Source organism: Pavona decussata, unplaced genomic scaffold, assembly GCF_977016875.1.
Source record: "Pavona decussata unplaced genomic scaffold, jaPavDecu1.1 SCAFFOLD_41, whole genome shotgun sequence".
Classification (NCBI taxonomy): Eukaryota; Metazoa; Cnidaria; class Anthozoa; order Scleractinia; family Agariciidae; genus Pavona; species Pavona decussata.
Window position 1 is genome coordinate 457,038 of NW_028145463.1, and position 14,155 is coordinate 471,192.

The 14,155-nt window shown below is 37.4% G+C and overlaps 1 pseudogene; it reads left to right on the forward strand.

The window, feature by feature from the left end:
* The window catches only part of LOC146482903 (uncharacterized), a 62,203-nt pseudogene that overhangs the window by 13,708 nt on the left and 34,340 nt on the right, over positions 1 to 14,155 (forward strand).

Consider the following 14,155-nt stretch of genomic DNA (forward strand, 5'->3'; position numbering starts at 1 on the left):
TTTGCCTCTATCTCTCTCATTATTTGTGGTATTGTGCTATTTGTTTTCTAATGGATAGTGTATTCTAATCCAAATGCAAGGAAAGTTTAAGCTTTTTCATACAATATATAGTTTTTGAGTTTTATCTTAGCGCGCACAAGCAATTAAATTTTTCAGGTGTGTAATTTAACGAAAATTGATTTACGCGTTCACAAGCTTTTGCATTCATTTGCCGCTATCTCTCACATTATTTGACCTAGGCGGCTACTTTTTTTTAAATTCACATTGTATTGTTTTCCAAATTCAGCCATATTTTAATCTTATCCATACAATTTACAAATTTTGAGTTTTGACGTTGCGCGCACAAATAATTGAAATTTTCCGGCGTGCAATTTAACGCAAATTGCGCTACGCGTTCACAAGCGGTTGCATTCATTTGCCTCTATCCTTCTTATTATTTGTTCCATGGTGCTACTTTTCTTTTAATGATTAGTATATTCTACTCCGAATTCAAGGAAAGTTTAAGCTTCTTTATACAATTTATAATTTTTGAGTTTTGACTTAGCGCGCACAAGTCATTGAATATTTCTGGTGTGTAATTTAACCAAAATTGGGTTACTCGTTCACAAGCGGTTGCATTCATTTGCGTCTATCTCTCTTATTATTTGTGCTATGGTGCTACTTTTTTTTTAAATCACAGTGTATTGTTTTCCAAATTCAGCAATAGTTTAATCTTATCCATACAATTGACAGTCTTTTAGTTTTGACGTTGCGTGCACAAGTAATTGAAATTTTCCGACGTGTAATTTAACGAAAATTTAGTTACGCGTTTACATGCTGCTGCATTCTTTTGCCTGTATCTCTCTTATTATTCGCTCTAAGCTGCTTGTTTTTTTTTTTAATCCGCAGCGTGTTGTTTTCCAAATTCAGCAATAGTTTAATCTTTTCCATATGATTTATAGTTTTTGAGTTTTGACGTTGCGCGCACAAGTTACTGAAATTTTCCGACGTGTAATTTAATACAAACTGCGCTACGCGATCACAAGCTGTTGCATTCATTTGCCTGTATGTCTCTTATTAATTGTGATATAGTGCTACTGTTTTTTTTAATGGATAGTGTATTCTAATTCAAATTCAACGAAAGTTTAAGGTTTTTTTTATAGGATTTATAGTTTTTGAGTTTTGACTTAGCGCGCACAAGTCATTGAATATTTCCGGTGTGTAATTTAACGAAAACTGGGTTACGCGTTCACAAGCTTATGCATTCATTTGCCTCTATCTCTCTAATTATTTGTTCTATGCTGTTCATTTTTCTATTAATGGACAGTGCATTCTTTTTCAAATTTAGCGAAAGTTTAAGCTTCTTCATACCTTGTATAGTTTTTGAGTTTTGACTTAGCGCGCACAAGCAATTGAGTTTATTTGGTGTGTAATTTAACGAAAGTCGACTTACGCGTTCACAAGCTTTTGCATTCATTTGCCTCTATCTCTCTTATTATTTGTGCTATGGTGCTACCTTTTTTTTAATGGATAGTGTATTCTAATCCAAATTCAACGAAAGTTTAAGCCTCTTCATACGAATTATAGTTTTTGAATTTTGACTTAGCGCGCACAAGTCATTGAATATTTCCGGTGTGTAATTCAACAAAAATTAGGTTACGCATAGTCACAAACGAAACTTTCTTGTGTCCCAAATGTAATGTTGGAAACCAGTCAATATTAAATTTATCCCAGCTTTAAGCCGCTTTTTCTGAAACGAAGTGCTTTTCGCAAACACGATCGTGCTCTAAGATCTCTTCAGTGAGGTCGTTACGACTTATCGCTGAAATCCAGCGCAATCTTCTCTCCTCTGACAATTCTTGAGCTTTTTAACCCTGATTTGTAACGATGGAAGGCACCCTTGCAAAGTATATCCTTTTATCTCGTCCACTTTTCCTGCCACAGCCCACAATCAGACACAAAACCATGTTCTTCGCAAGCGCCGCTACTAGCCAATATGGCGGCGTAGCAACGGTAGTCAAGGATTTGGTCACGTGAGTGAGCTCTCGAAAGCAAGAGACAACAATGATAAGCTTTGTAAAGACGAGGATCTGTTAGACCCTCATATCCGTGCAATCTTCACGCAGCGAGATACAATAGCAGAAGCATTAATTCACGAGTTAAGAAATCCACGGATCCAGTATCTTTAAAGATAACATTTATTTAGCGCTACCTAAAATCTTGAAGTCAATCCAAGCCGATAAGCCCTAACAAATGGCACAGAGCTAGCATACACAATGACATATCAAAACCTAATCCTTACGGCTCCTACTGATAAGTATGAAACCCTCCAATTAGTATATTTGAGAATTCCCCCTCACGATCAAGACAAACACCATTAAGAGCGGTCGCATAACATTTTGATCTAAAAGGAAGATTCTCTTATGCAAAAGGAAAATCGCTTAAAGAATTGCTTGTAAAACCAAAACTGAAAAGGCTTTTATCAACACAACGGACACACAGTGGGAGTCGCGCAGGTCTGTCAACCCCACTGATTTTAACACAAAAATGTGGTCAAATGCCAAAATTCAGAAATAAGAGATATTTTCTGTAGTGTTTATGAGTTTTGACAGTTTTATATCTGAGTGTTCAATTTGATCACGCAAATTTTGGTCAATTTTCAGATCTTCGCTTCAATCTTGAGATTTTCTTTTTTTCCGCGGTGATCTTCGCGTCTTCGATTTCTTCGGAAATACCCATAGAAAGGCTCTTGTATGGAAGAGTTATCTTGAAATAAAAGTCAAGAATCGCAGTTCTACTTAGGAATAAACATTTTGTCAGAATTGAATTTAAAATCTTCAATTTTTAATCTTTTAGCCTGTTTAGACCAGTTCAGCTACCTCCATACTGAAATCCTAAAGTATGACCATTCAAATGAAAGCTACTGAGCAGCACTTTTGGTTTCCAGTGATACTGTTTGGTACCGTACATGGTAATTCTAACTTTTGAGTCCGTGGAGAAAATCTTGAATGTCTCCAATATTTGCGGAACTGTAGACCATTTTTTTATTTGTCAACTTTCATAAACCAGACGTTAATGTTTACCCTGGGTTAGCCTAATCGTACTTGGAACGACTACTATGATGGATGCAGCCTGGGAGATTGACTTCTTGTCTCTGCCTTCTACCGCCAAAATATGTCTTGGGTACAAACCGAAATATTCCAGATCGAAAACGAAGGCTTGTTAGTATGAACGGTTTCCAGTTGACTGAAGAGGGGAAAACCCATGTCGATTGTGAAACAGATTTAAATGAAAACTATTCAGCACTGTCTTATTTTGGAGAGATCTATTTAAAGGTGTAAATCATTTAGCCAGTTTTGCAGGCGCTGTTAAGGCGGGGGTAAACCTGAAAGCCGTTTTCACGCCACTTAAAATCGGTTTAATGAAAATATCTCGTTCACGTTTTAAGCAATCCAAAAAACTCTCTGCTAATCCCGTGAATCTATGTTGTGGGGTGTTTTGTCAATTTTTGGTTGATTTTTGGGTATATTTGGGAGGAGATAGTTTTTCTAACAGGATTGGTAAAATTGAGAAAAATAAGAAAAATTGAAGATTTAGTGAAGTTTTAAAATTAGAATTTGTAGTTAATAATTAATAGACGGAAGCCAAGTTAGTCCACTAGCAACCTGGGGTGCTCTTGCGTGGGTATCAACTGCCTGTTGTTGTTCCAAAAAACATTTTCTTTCTTTTATCCATTCTTTAAACCTCTTAAAATTCCGTTCAAATTTACGTTTACCCCCATCTTAAGGGAGAGGGAAAACAGACACGCGCGCGAATTGCTTGGAACGGCGCGCGCGTGAGCGTTTGTACTCCCCTTGCTTCACGCGCGTGCCTGATTCCCTATCCCCTCCCCTCTTCTTTATAGCACCAGACACGCAGGCTATCTGACAAATTCCAACAGCTCCAATACAAAACCCCAAGAAACAAAGACATTTATGGAAACTCGCAAACGTTTAAACACACATCTAAGAATTTTGAGCGTGGTTTGAAAGTTATTTAGGGAAGTTTACGGCTACACTGGGTCAAAACTGTATCACATTCTAGCTAGAAGACAGAGGAAAGAAATTAAGAAGAATTTTTTTAGATTCCATTTTTCTTCAGTTATAATCCTAAATCGATCATTACTACTATGCACTCTCTATCGATGGAAACTGTAATAATGGTATAAACAAATACATAAACATTGATAAACAAGTTTCTGTCATTTTTGAGATTAAAAAGTTACCATATCATCTGCATTCAATGTAACCTGCTAAAAACATTTCTAATTTCAGTTTCCTAGTTTGGGAAAAAGCATTTACAAAGGAAGAGATTTATGTGACTTCGTCACTGACTTCATTGCCAAAAACTTTGGACGGTCAGTGCGAACTAACTAGTGGTCAGTTTCATGTTTGTCGTTGTTGTTGTTGTTGTCAAGACAAGGTTCAAGGTTAATTTATTTCACACTATTTACATAAAATGAACATAGAAAGGAAAGTATTGTTACAACAGATGATTACAAGATAAAATAATTACAGTACAGATTATAAAATGTGTGTGGTGGTCAAAGTAGCAAAGGCTTTCTAGTTGACCACCACCTACTTTTAAGTAAACAAAGAAATGACACTGAGCTTTATTAATTGGGATATTACAAAATGTAAGAAATGTTTATAGAGCCTAATACAAGAGAGAATAACATGTTGTAGGAATTAAAAAACTGTGGAAGATTGCTGGAACAGTTGATGGATTGTTATATAATTTAAATGCCAGTGAGCAGATCTTGAATGTAACAACATTTTCAAATTTTAACAATAGACAGACAATAAGTCATTTCCGAGTTGCTTTGGACGTCATTATGAAAGCGAGGCTTCGTGTACAAATTTTAATAAAAAAATTATTTTTTCAAACAAATATAATTTTCACATGAAAAGCTCAGCTTAGCAACTCGAAAATGGCCTAATGGCAGCAGCCCTTGTTACAATTTCTTTCACTTTCTGGGCTTCGAGTCTCCGTTGACCAAAATAAACGAAGGTTCAAAAGACTGCCCAGCAGGGGACCCCGTAGGGTAGAAGAGCTGTCATCTTCAATTTGAACGCCTCGAATAATTGAAAAAAAAACCCTTGATCTCCAAACACCTCTTTTTTTTTTTGTGAGTTAGATTCGTGGCATGACCATGAGTTTCGACTATGAAGGTTTCTGATCAAAAAGCGCTCCTGGCGAATTAAAGTACATCGGCACTTTAGTATGTTTTATTTGACTATTCCCTTAACTAAACCGTTGGAGTATAGCCCTCGGAATTTTTGTGGTGGTGGTAGTGGGGGGGGGGGGGGGGGGGGGTCTTATAAGGCTCTTTTCTCCAAACCAAATTATGATATCCTCCGATACCATTTTTCAGACAAGGCCCAGCCTGTTCTAAGAACTGGTAACTTTACGCAGCGAATAAAATGTATTGGTTGATGTACATTTTATCAGCTGGATAGCAATTAAATTTATCCACTGGAGAGAGTTGTCCACTCTTTGAACAACCGGGTGAGCTGGCCTCTAAAATGGTTTCTAGAATCCATTCCAGTTTCTGTAAAATCCATACCCGTTTTTAAACTTTCAGAGCACAATGGTCATTTCTACCCTCTTTCAGACCAAAACGGCTCAAAAATCATACCCTTTGGGGCCGCATGCACATACTGATACAGCTTACATAGTGGAGCCCCCCCCCTCTCCTGGGCAAAAAAGTTTTAGAAATGTGAAAGGAAGTAAAAAAAACAGAAAAAGCAGCAGCAGCATATATTGTTAGTGCCAGCTTTTGGCGCGATTAGATCATCATATAACTGTCCAAGAATGATCATGAGTCACAACAGGCTCTCACACATGGTTTCATTCCAGATACCAGAAAGCGAAGTACATGGAATTCGAAAACAACTTGAAGTTCGAAAACAAAATAATCATTTATTTTAGCTGGTTGACAAACATCACACATTTTCCTCTAGGGTTATTCCCTCTCTTTGTAAACAGACCATTTGTCCATGAATGGATAAATAGAGGATATTACACGGCGACGCAAAGATATGAATTTTATTTTCGACTGGTAAAAACAACTTTTTACGAACGAGCGCAGCGAGTGAGTAAAATATTGTTTCTAACAAGAGAAAATAAAATTCTTGTCTTCGCACCTCCGTACAATATCCTCTTTTTTATTATATAGACACATCTATTGCTCGCCATTTTTCACCGAGTGTTTTCACAAACAACCAAAAAAGCGGAAAATGACGTCATCAATATCCTCACTAAAGAGGATATGGAAAATACGCCACTCGGATCTCGTACGAAATTTTCGTACCAGTGGTGTATTTTCCAGTAAAACACTCGTGTCCGATGTTTCGCTAGATTCGTGGCGCGGCTACACACAGGGATGTGTCGTTGACCAGACGTGAAAAGGAGTGATTTTTGAATGATTAGCTCAGGCCTACCAACAGGGAAGCATTACATTCGAAAACGAAATATAGAGCTCGCAAACGAGAAAAAAAGAGACACCCAAAATACTAAAACTTGAAAACGAATCTACAGCCACCCCTTTGTTGATTTTGTTTGTTAAACGTCAATTCACGAGGAATAAAGTACTCTCTTTCGTTGATTTTCGAGGTGAGTTATTTTTTACTAGCTGCGAATTCAGTATTTGAACTTTCTTTTTCTGAACCCGGTGACGCAATAGTTATTGCTTGAAAGTCTAAAAATAAAGTTAAAAATAGACCCAAAAATACAGAAGACTTCCGCCGTTATGCTATAAAAAGACGCGTCCTCATGTATAATCCTCGAATTTGTTTTGGACTTAACGAATGTCGCGCAGTTTTGATTTAAAGTGAACTTTTAAACAAGAGGTAAGTTACAAGCTGGCAATTTTGAGATTCAGTCATTCCTTGGTAGCTGTTAAACGTTAATTTTTCAAAGTGATTACAATCATTGTGTATAACGTGCAATCTACACTCACTATTTTCGGCAAAATGTTGATATCTATCCCGCCCTTGTACTTTGTAATATGCGTCGCGTAATGTGATTTTGGAAAGCATGTTACAGGATAGTTATTTTACGAGTAACTTATTTATTTGTTTTGCATCAAATTACATATTTGCTTGCAGAATCGTCATTTCAGTTAACTAAGTTGGTTGGAACTGACTCCAAGAAGGATCGGTTTGGGAAAGCAGTCAACGGTAAGTCATCACGGCTTCGTATGATACTTGCACCTTAAATAATCGTTCCTTTACACATAAGCAGATAAGAGATACAAACTTTTCACGTATTATTTGCGTACTTCGTTTAAGATCCGCTGCTTTAGTCTACGCTTTTCACTGAATAACTCCAAAAATCCTCAAATTGTGTTCCACTGCAATTTAATTTGCAGCTTTTCTAACTCACCCAACGAGTTACCATAGTTTCTGAGTCAGCCGAATTAAGATCAGAGTCTCACAAATGTTGTACTCATCCCTGACGAGACTTGTATTTTGAATTTTACTTGCTTATGAAGGATATTAATGAATCAAGATTAAGGCAGCTTTAATTTTCTAGCCAGTAATGACGCGGTACGGGCGATACACTTACCGGAAAATGTTCTCAGATTCAGTTGGGCGCTGAAGTCTAAACTGAATATTTCGCTTTGATATCTATAAAGTTTCAGACAAAACCCAGTTAGCCCTCACATCCGAATATGTATTTTTGAAACTGTAAATATTCATCCCACAACGATGGATTGGTCTGGGCAACAATTTTATCTTTGTTGTTACCCAAGCACGGCTTTCAGTTCCAGTAACGTCTAAACTAAAAAAGGTAACTCTCTCTTAAAAGAGGCGAGTGTCACCTTCATTTTTAGTGTCACTTTAAGTAGTTATAAATCATCTTTGTTGTGATAGGAACGTTGAAGTAATGGTTCAGTTTTGTTAACAATTAATAACCCTCCTCGTTTACAGTTTTAAAAATTATCTTCAGCTGCGGATGGCTAGGATAGAAATGGATTGCAACTTGACAAAAATGGCCAATATTGCAAGTTCTTCTAGTGGAATCGCCTAAAACTGTTTTTCCTCCCGGTTTTCTAAGAATAATCTCAAGTTAGAGAAAAGGCTTTTTGTCAAATATTTGAGCAGTTTTGTGCAACATACCACCCTTAGCTTGGTGCAGGAAAATGTGATTGCTTATACGAGAAAAATCAGGATAATAGGTCTGTCAAAAGCTGCATGGATCCGCTAATTATTACTATTTGTTGCCTTGTCAATTGAAGTGAAGCAAATACACAAAACTCCTTTGAGAAAAACTTTTTCTCAATCAGGTAACCGAGTACTACAGTACGCTACTCGCTTCTTCATTTTTTGTTTTTAAACATGCACGTTGCTCTTCGAAATGTGCTCTTTGTTAAATCACTTAAAATCAGTTTACCCAAACAAAACTTCCAATTAGAATCGGTCACATATGAAATTCCATACATCTGGTTTCTTGGTGGCGTTATATAGCTTCTTCATGAAATCCAGAATCGGCTCGATTGTTTCTGTGTTCACAATCGACAAGAACATCATGGTGACTTTCGCGACTGCAGAGGACAACTCATCGCAGCCCTGATAATCTGTGAACTCGGTAATACTGACTCGTAACTAAGATCAAAACTGAGCCCGCTTTACTGTTCACACTGCCGGGACTGGTAAAGGAGGATCTTCACTATTGTCATCCTTCTTCCTTACGTAGCTATCTCTTCACCTCTATCATCGCTGTTTAAATGAGTTGCAAGAATCTCATATAACTGTTGAAGTTACCATGCGACCATAATCTAGCAGTAGCCGTATTTTTTCAGTTGTGTACAAAGTATGTCAGCGTTATTACAGTGTAAATAGAAACTAAACTTTTGTGACTTCTAGTAACGCTAGGATTTCGTAACTCTTTGTAGGTGGTCGCTTTCGATCCGGCAACACAAAAGAATTTGTCAAATTTCTCGGGCCTCGAAATTTGAGCAGTGGTCACTTACGAGAGAGGTTTTGAAACAGTATTTGACTGAGAAACAAAACGGTTATTTAAAAAAATGGTCCCTCACGACAAGTCCTCGCTTATGAGAGAGTTGACTCAGTGTAGTAGCTGCTGTTTTGTGCAATAATGGAAGCAATTGGTATCGAATAAAATGCTTGGTCTGTGCGTGGTTAAGCATATCGTTTTCTGATGGTCCTTGATTCGGCAAACTAGAAATTACCAATTAAGAATGGATGTCTTCAACTTCAGAACTTTCTGTGCTAAAAATTCTACTCAGACTTAAAAATAACTTGATCAACAAAAGTCCTTCCTTTAAGTTTGCTTCCTTTCAGTTTGTAATTGTATGCTTTGGCTGTAATGATGCGCCTTTTATCGGTAAAGCACGTTGTAAGATATTTTTAGTGTAAAGTGGATACATTATTGATAACACCCGATCTGTGAGAGAAATAAAGGGATAAGACATCTTCAAGAAAACTTCCGGGTCTTCAGGCAATGTCATCAATTGACAGAAAGTTTCGCGCATTTTGGTTTTGAAATCGCACTGATTTAAGGTAAACGAAATGCATCGTGGCGGCTAATTCTAAATATTTATTTATTTACTGATGTTTGTCTACGTCAAGACGAATGTTGAAAACTTAGCTCAGTGGCCAAATGTACAGAATTACATCCTGGGCAAAATTCCAATGTCCGTTGCGGTGATGTAACTATTCTTAATTTTTCAGTTTGCCTTGTGGTTTTTTCTGGGCTTCCTCGCCACCTTTACTGATTTAATTATTATTAAACTGTCTTGTGATTCCTTTTATTGTCGCAAAAATGAACTTGAAACATGAAACATAAATTACATGTACATTACAAGATACAGTCAGTCGTTTTCTCTTTTTTTTTTTTCCTTTTTTTTTTTTTTTTTTTGTTGTTGTTTTTTAATGTTCATCTTATGACAAAAAGTCCTAAAATGTTTTAGTCAACCGTTTACATGATACATTTGAGAGGTCTTTTTACTGCCATCTTTTTGAGAACCTTTCCACGTCAGCTCTTGTTTCATTTTTGATGAATTTCAGATGTCATTCCAGATATTTCGCCAAAGTTGTCAATTATCATAAGAAAAAGCTTTGAGAGATTCTACGTTTCTTTAAATCACGGTTGTATCGCCCGCAAACTATTTTTAAATTTTTAAAGCAATGCAAAGTTAAATTTCAATTCCTGAATATATTTGCTTGTCAATGTTTCTACAGGGAAGAATATTTTCATTGGGTTATTGGCCGGTTTTCGCACTGTAATATTTTGCTGCCGCTTCTTACATTTAAATCAGCTCTTACCTTTGCTTGTGTTAACTTTCCTCTTCCTATTTAGGCAGCCACTAGTTTTGGAGATAATGTGAGTAGACTGGATATTAATTGTTTGTTTTCAAATTTCTTATTTGTAGAGAGTTTCTATCAAGTTTGCTGACGAAACTCCAACAGCATTTTGTAAGAGGTGAGTTAGTAGCTTGTGTTAGCTTTTAACGGATTAATTTGTAAGACTCCCCGGTGTTTTTCAACTCACTCCCATTTGCTGACTGGGAAAATTATGTTGACATTTGTCTGTCGAACGAAAATTTAAAACTCGGCCTTGATCGTGCCACGCTATACACGTAGCAACACGTAGTGGCAGTATGAAACAGCCACTTAGTAACTCAAAAGATTTCTTATGACTCTTTGCGATGTTATTGAGACTTCTGTCGTTCTTAGTGCAGTGTTTCCTTGTCTTTATGTGGTCGAGGGTCAAAATGTCACGTCACTATCACTTTTCCTTCACGTTATTGATTTTACATGAAAGCTGTCAAATTCTTTCGTGCCAAATGCGTTCGGGTTTTCTTGAACAGGTTGCAATAAAGTGTTTTTAGGTTTAATTTCCAGTTAGGAGCTATTTTATTTATTCAAGGAGAATTTTTGAGAGTGTAAGAACATCAGATATCCAAACCAACCAACAAAATGGTTGAGTCAATATCGTGTCACGTTGTGGTGAACACACTGATACACAGGTTCCTCACGCGCGCTTGTCATGTATATGTCATGTCATAACTGAATTTGTTTACTGGGGATGTAACGGGCACGAGGAGAGCGCCTTGTATATTCAGGTGTAATGAAGATGTGATTGTGTGACGCCTGGGGAAGAGGGTGGATGAGGGAAACTAAGGCTCAAAGTAGATTTACTTCTGAAAGTGTCGAGTACAAATACCTCATTATTATTCTAAATTCGAAAACCGTGCACTCAAAACTCAATGTGAAGAAAACGAAGCTACCACAACTAGAAAGTGAAAAAACCGATACTGGAAAACGAAATATGTCGAAAACTCGTAAGCGAAGCACCTCAAATTCTAGGAATAGAAAAAGGAAACGCTGAACTGACTCGAAAGCAAAACTCTTGGTTATTTTTATTCCTTCATAAACATCATGCATTTGCGCCTTTTTTAAAACTAGGTATTAAAATACTGAGTTTTTATCGGTACAGCGAAGCACTTAAATCCAGAATGTGCAGTTCAACAACTATTTCAACATTTTTATTTTTTGCTTGTTTTTGTTCTTGTTGTTGATATTGTTGTTGTTTTATTTTTGTTTGTTTGTTTGTTTGTTTTTTGCCCAGTCTGGTTTTGTTTCGGCTAATTAACCTTATCTAAAAAATGTTCTTTTATTAAAATAAGGGATAACTTTGTACCGGTTATCCCTCTTACTTGTAAACACCACCCAGTTGCTTTGTGAATCAATGGCTGAAACGACGTTTCGTTATCATGATGTGATGCTGTCTCGACTTGATGATGAGGGCTTTGTGAATTACTTGTTCAGGGATGTACACCAAAAACTCGAACACAAGGCAGCCCGAAATACAAGAATTTCTTCAAAGGGAAATCAAAACCACCATGTTTCCTTTGTCTGTTCTCAAAGTCAACCCTCGACTAAAAATTTCTGCTCACTCGTGTAACTCTAATTATTCCTTAGAGTAGGCTGACAATTCTGTCAAATGTTTGAAATTTCATTTCTTTGATCAAGATTAGTAACATTTAAAGTTTCTGTTTCGATTCTCGTTGCCGCAATTATTATAAGTGCGTGACAATTGATCGAGCTAAAACTGAATGACATGCATGTTATCTAAATTACACCTCCCCAAGCACTCCTTCGTTTGTCTCCAGCCGGCCTTTGCCGTTGTAATTGTATGTCTGTAAATAACTTATTTACAGAGTCATCATTTCTGTTTATTAAGCTGATGTAACTGACTCCAAGAAGCCCCGATTTTGAGAAGCAGTGAACAGTACAGCCTGACGGTAAGTCATTTGCATGTGCCAAGTTAATAAGACCAACTTGCTCAATTCCTCAAATGACGCCATGTTAACTACCAGCTCAGTTCTTAGTTTATAAGGCGGCCGAGTCCAGGGTCTTGCAAAACAAGTCATTTCCAACAAGGCATTTGTTTTAAACTTTACTTAATTTTACTTATTGCTCTCATCGCCCTTGAACTTGAAGTTGCCACAGATACGTTAAACGAATTGAAACAACAGTACATGGTTCTGTAATTATCCTTTCAACAAAACGGACAAAAGAGAAATGTAGTTTGCATCAAGCCCTAGCTTTTACAGGGATTCCGTGTCTGTCAGTGGAAATTTATGTGCGAAAGATATCAGAGTCAGAGAAATTAAGTACAAATGGAATAGTTCTCAAACTTTCTCTTTTTCTAGGAACGTCTTTGGTGAAACAAAGCACATTTGATAGGATCTCCGGTCATTATCTAACTAAATGGCGGAGGGCGACTCAGAAGATATAGTGAAGCACATGCAAGAGCTTAGCATCGCGAAAACAATAGGCGATAGAGAGTGGGAGGGAATTGCCTATTATAAACTGGGTGATATTTATTACAGTCAGAATAATTTTAAACAAGCCATAGAGTATTACGAACTAGATCTTAATATTACTAAAGAATTAGGGAACAGGTCGAAGGAGGGAAAAGTATATTGCAATCTGGGCACTGCTTATCACCGTCTAGGTGATTTTCAGCAAGCCGTAGAGTGCCACAAACTACATCTTAGTATTGCTAAAGAATTAAGGAACAGGGCTTGGGAGGCAATGGCCTGTTTCAATCTGGGCGTGGTCTACAACAGCCAGAGCAATTTTAAGCAAGCCATAGAGTATCAAACGCTAAGTATTAATATTGCTAAAGAATTAGGGGACAGGGAACACGAGGGAATGGCCTATGGCAATCTGGGCAATGCTTATGAAGGTCTGGGTAATTTTAAACGAGCCATAGAGTATCAAGAACTACATCTTAATATTGCTAAAGAATTAGGGGACAGGGATGAGGAGGGAAGAGCCTATGGCAATCTGGGCGATGCTTATCAAGGTCTGGGTTATTTTAAACAAGCCGTACAGTGCCACAAACTACATCTTAATTTTGCTCAAAAATTAGGGAACAGGGAAGGGGAGAGAAAGGCCTATGGCAGTCTGGGCGGTGCTTATCACAATATTGGTGATCTTGAACAAGCCTTTAAGTGCTGGAAACTATGTCTCAGTATCGCTCAAGAAATTGGGGCCAGGGATTCTGAGGGGTACGCTTTTGGACACCTGGGTGGAGCCTTTTTATCCTTGGGTGATTTTGAACAATCCATGAAGTACACGAAACAAGGTCTTGATATTTTGAAAGAAGTGGGTGACAGGGCCGCAGAGGGATATTTTTATGGCAAATTGGGCAAAGTGTATTCCAGACTAGGTAATGTTAAAGAGGCAATTAAGTGTCTCGAACAAAACCTTAGCATTGCAAAAGAGTTAGGGGAAAGTGTTCAAGAGGCAAACTCATGCTCTTCACTAGGTCATATATATGAATGGGCGGGTTCTTTGAGTTTGGCAATTGATTATTATCGATCGAGCGTAAAAATATTTGATAACTTAAGAGGTCGTCTTCAGTCAAAAGATATGTGGAAAATAAGCTTTCGTGATATCCACCGGTGTGCGTACACTTCGTTATGGAGAACTCTTGTGAAGACTGGAGAGACTGACGAGGCTTTGTATACTGCTGAGCAAGGACGAGCACAGGCCTTGATCGATGTTTTGAAAGAACAGTATGGAGTTGACTCATCAACGTCCGCTTTACCTGAACCTAAGGAGACAATTGCCTATATATTAAACAAATTAACTAA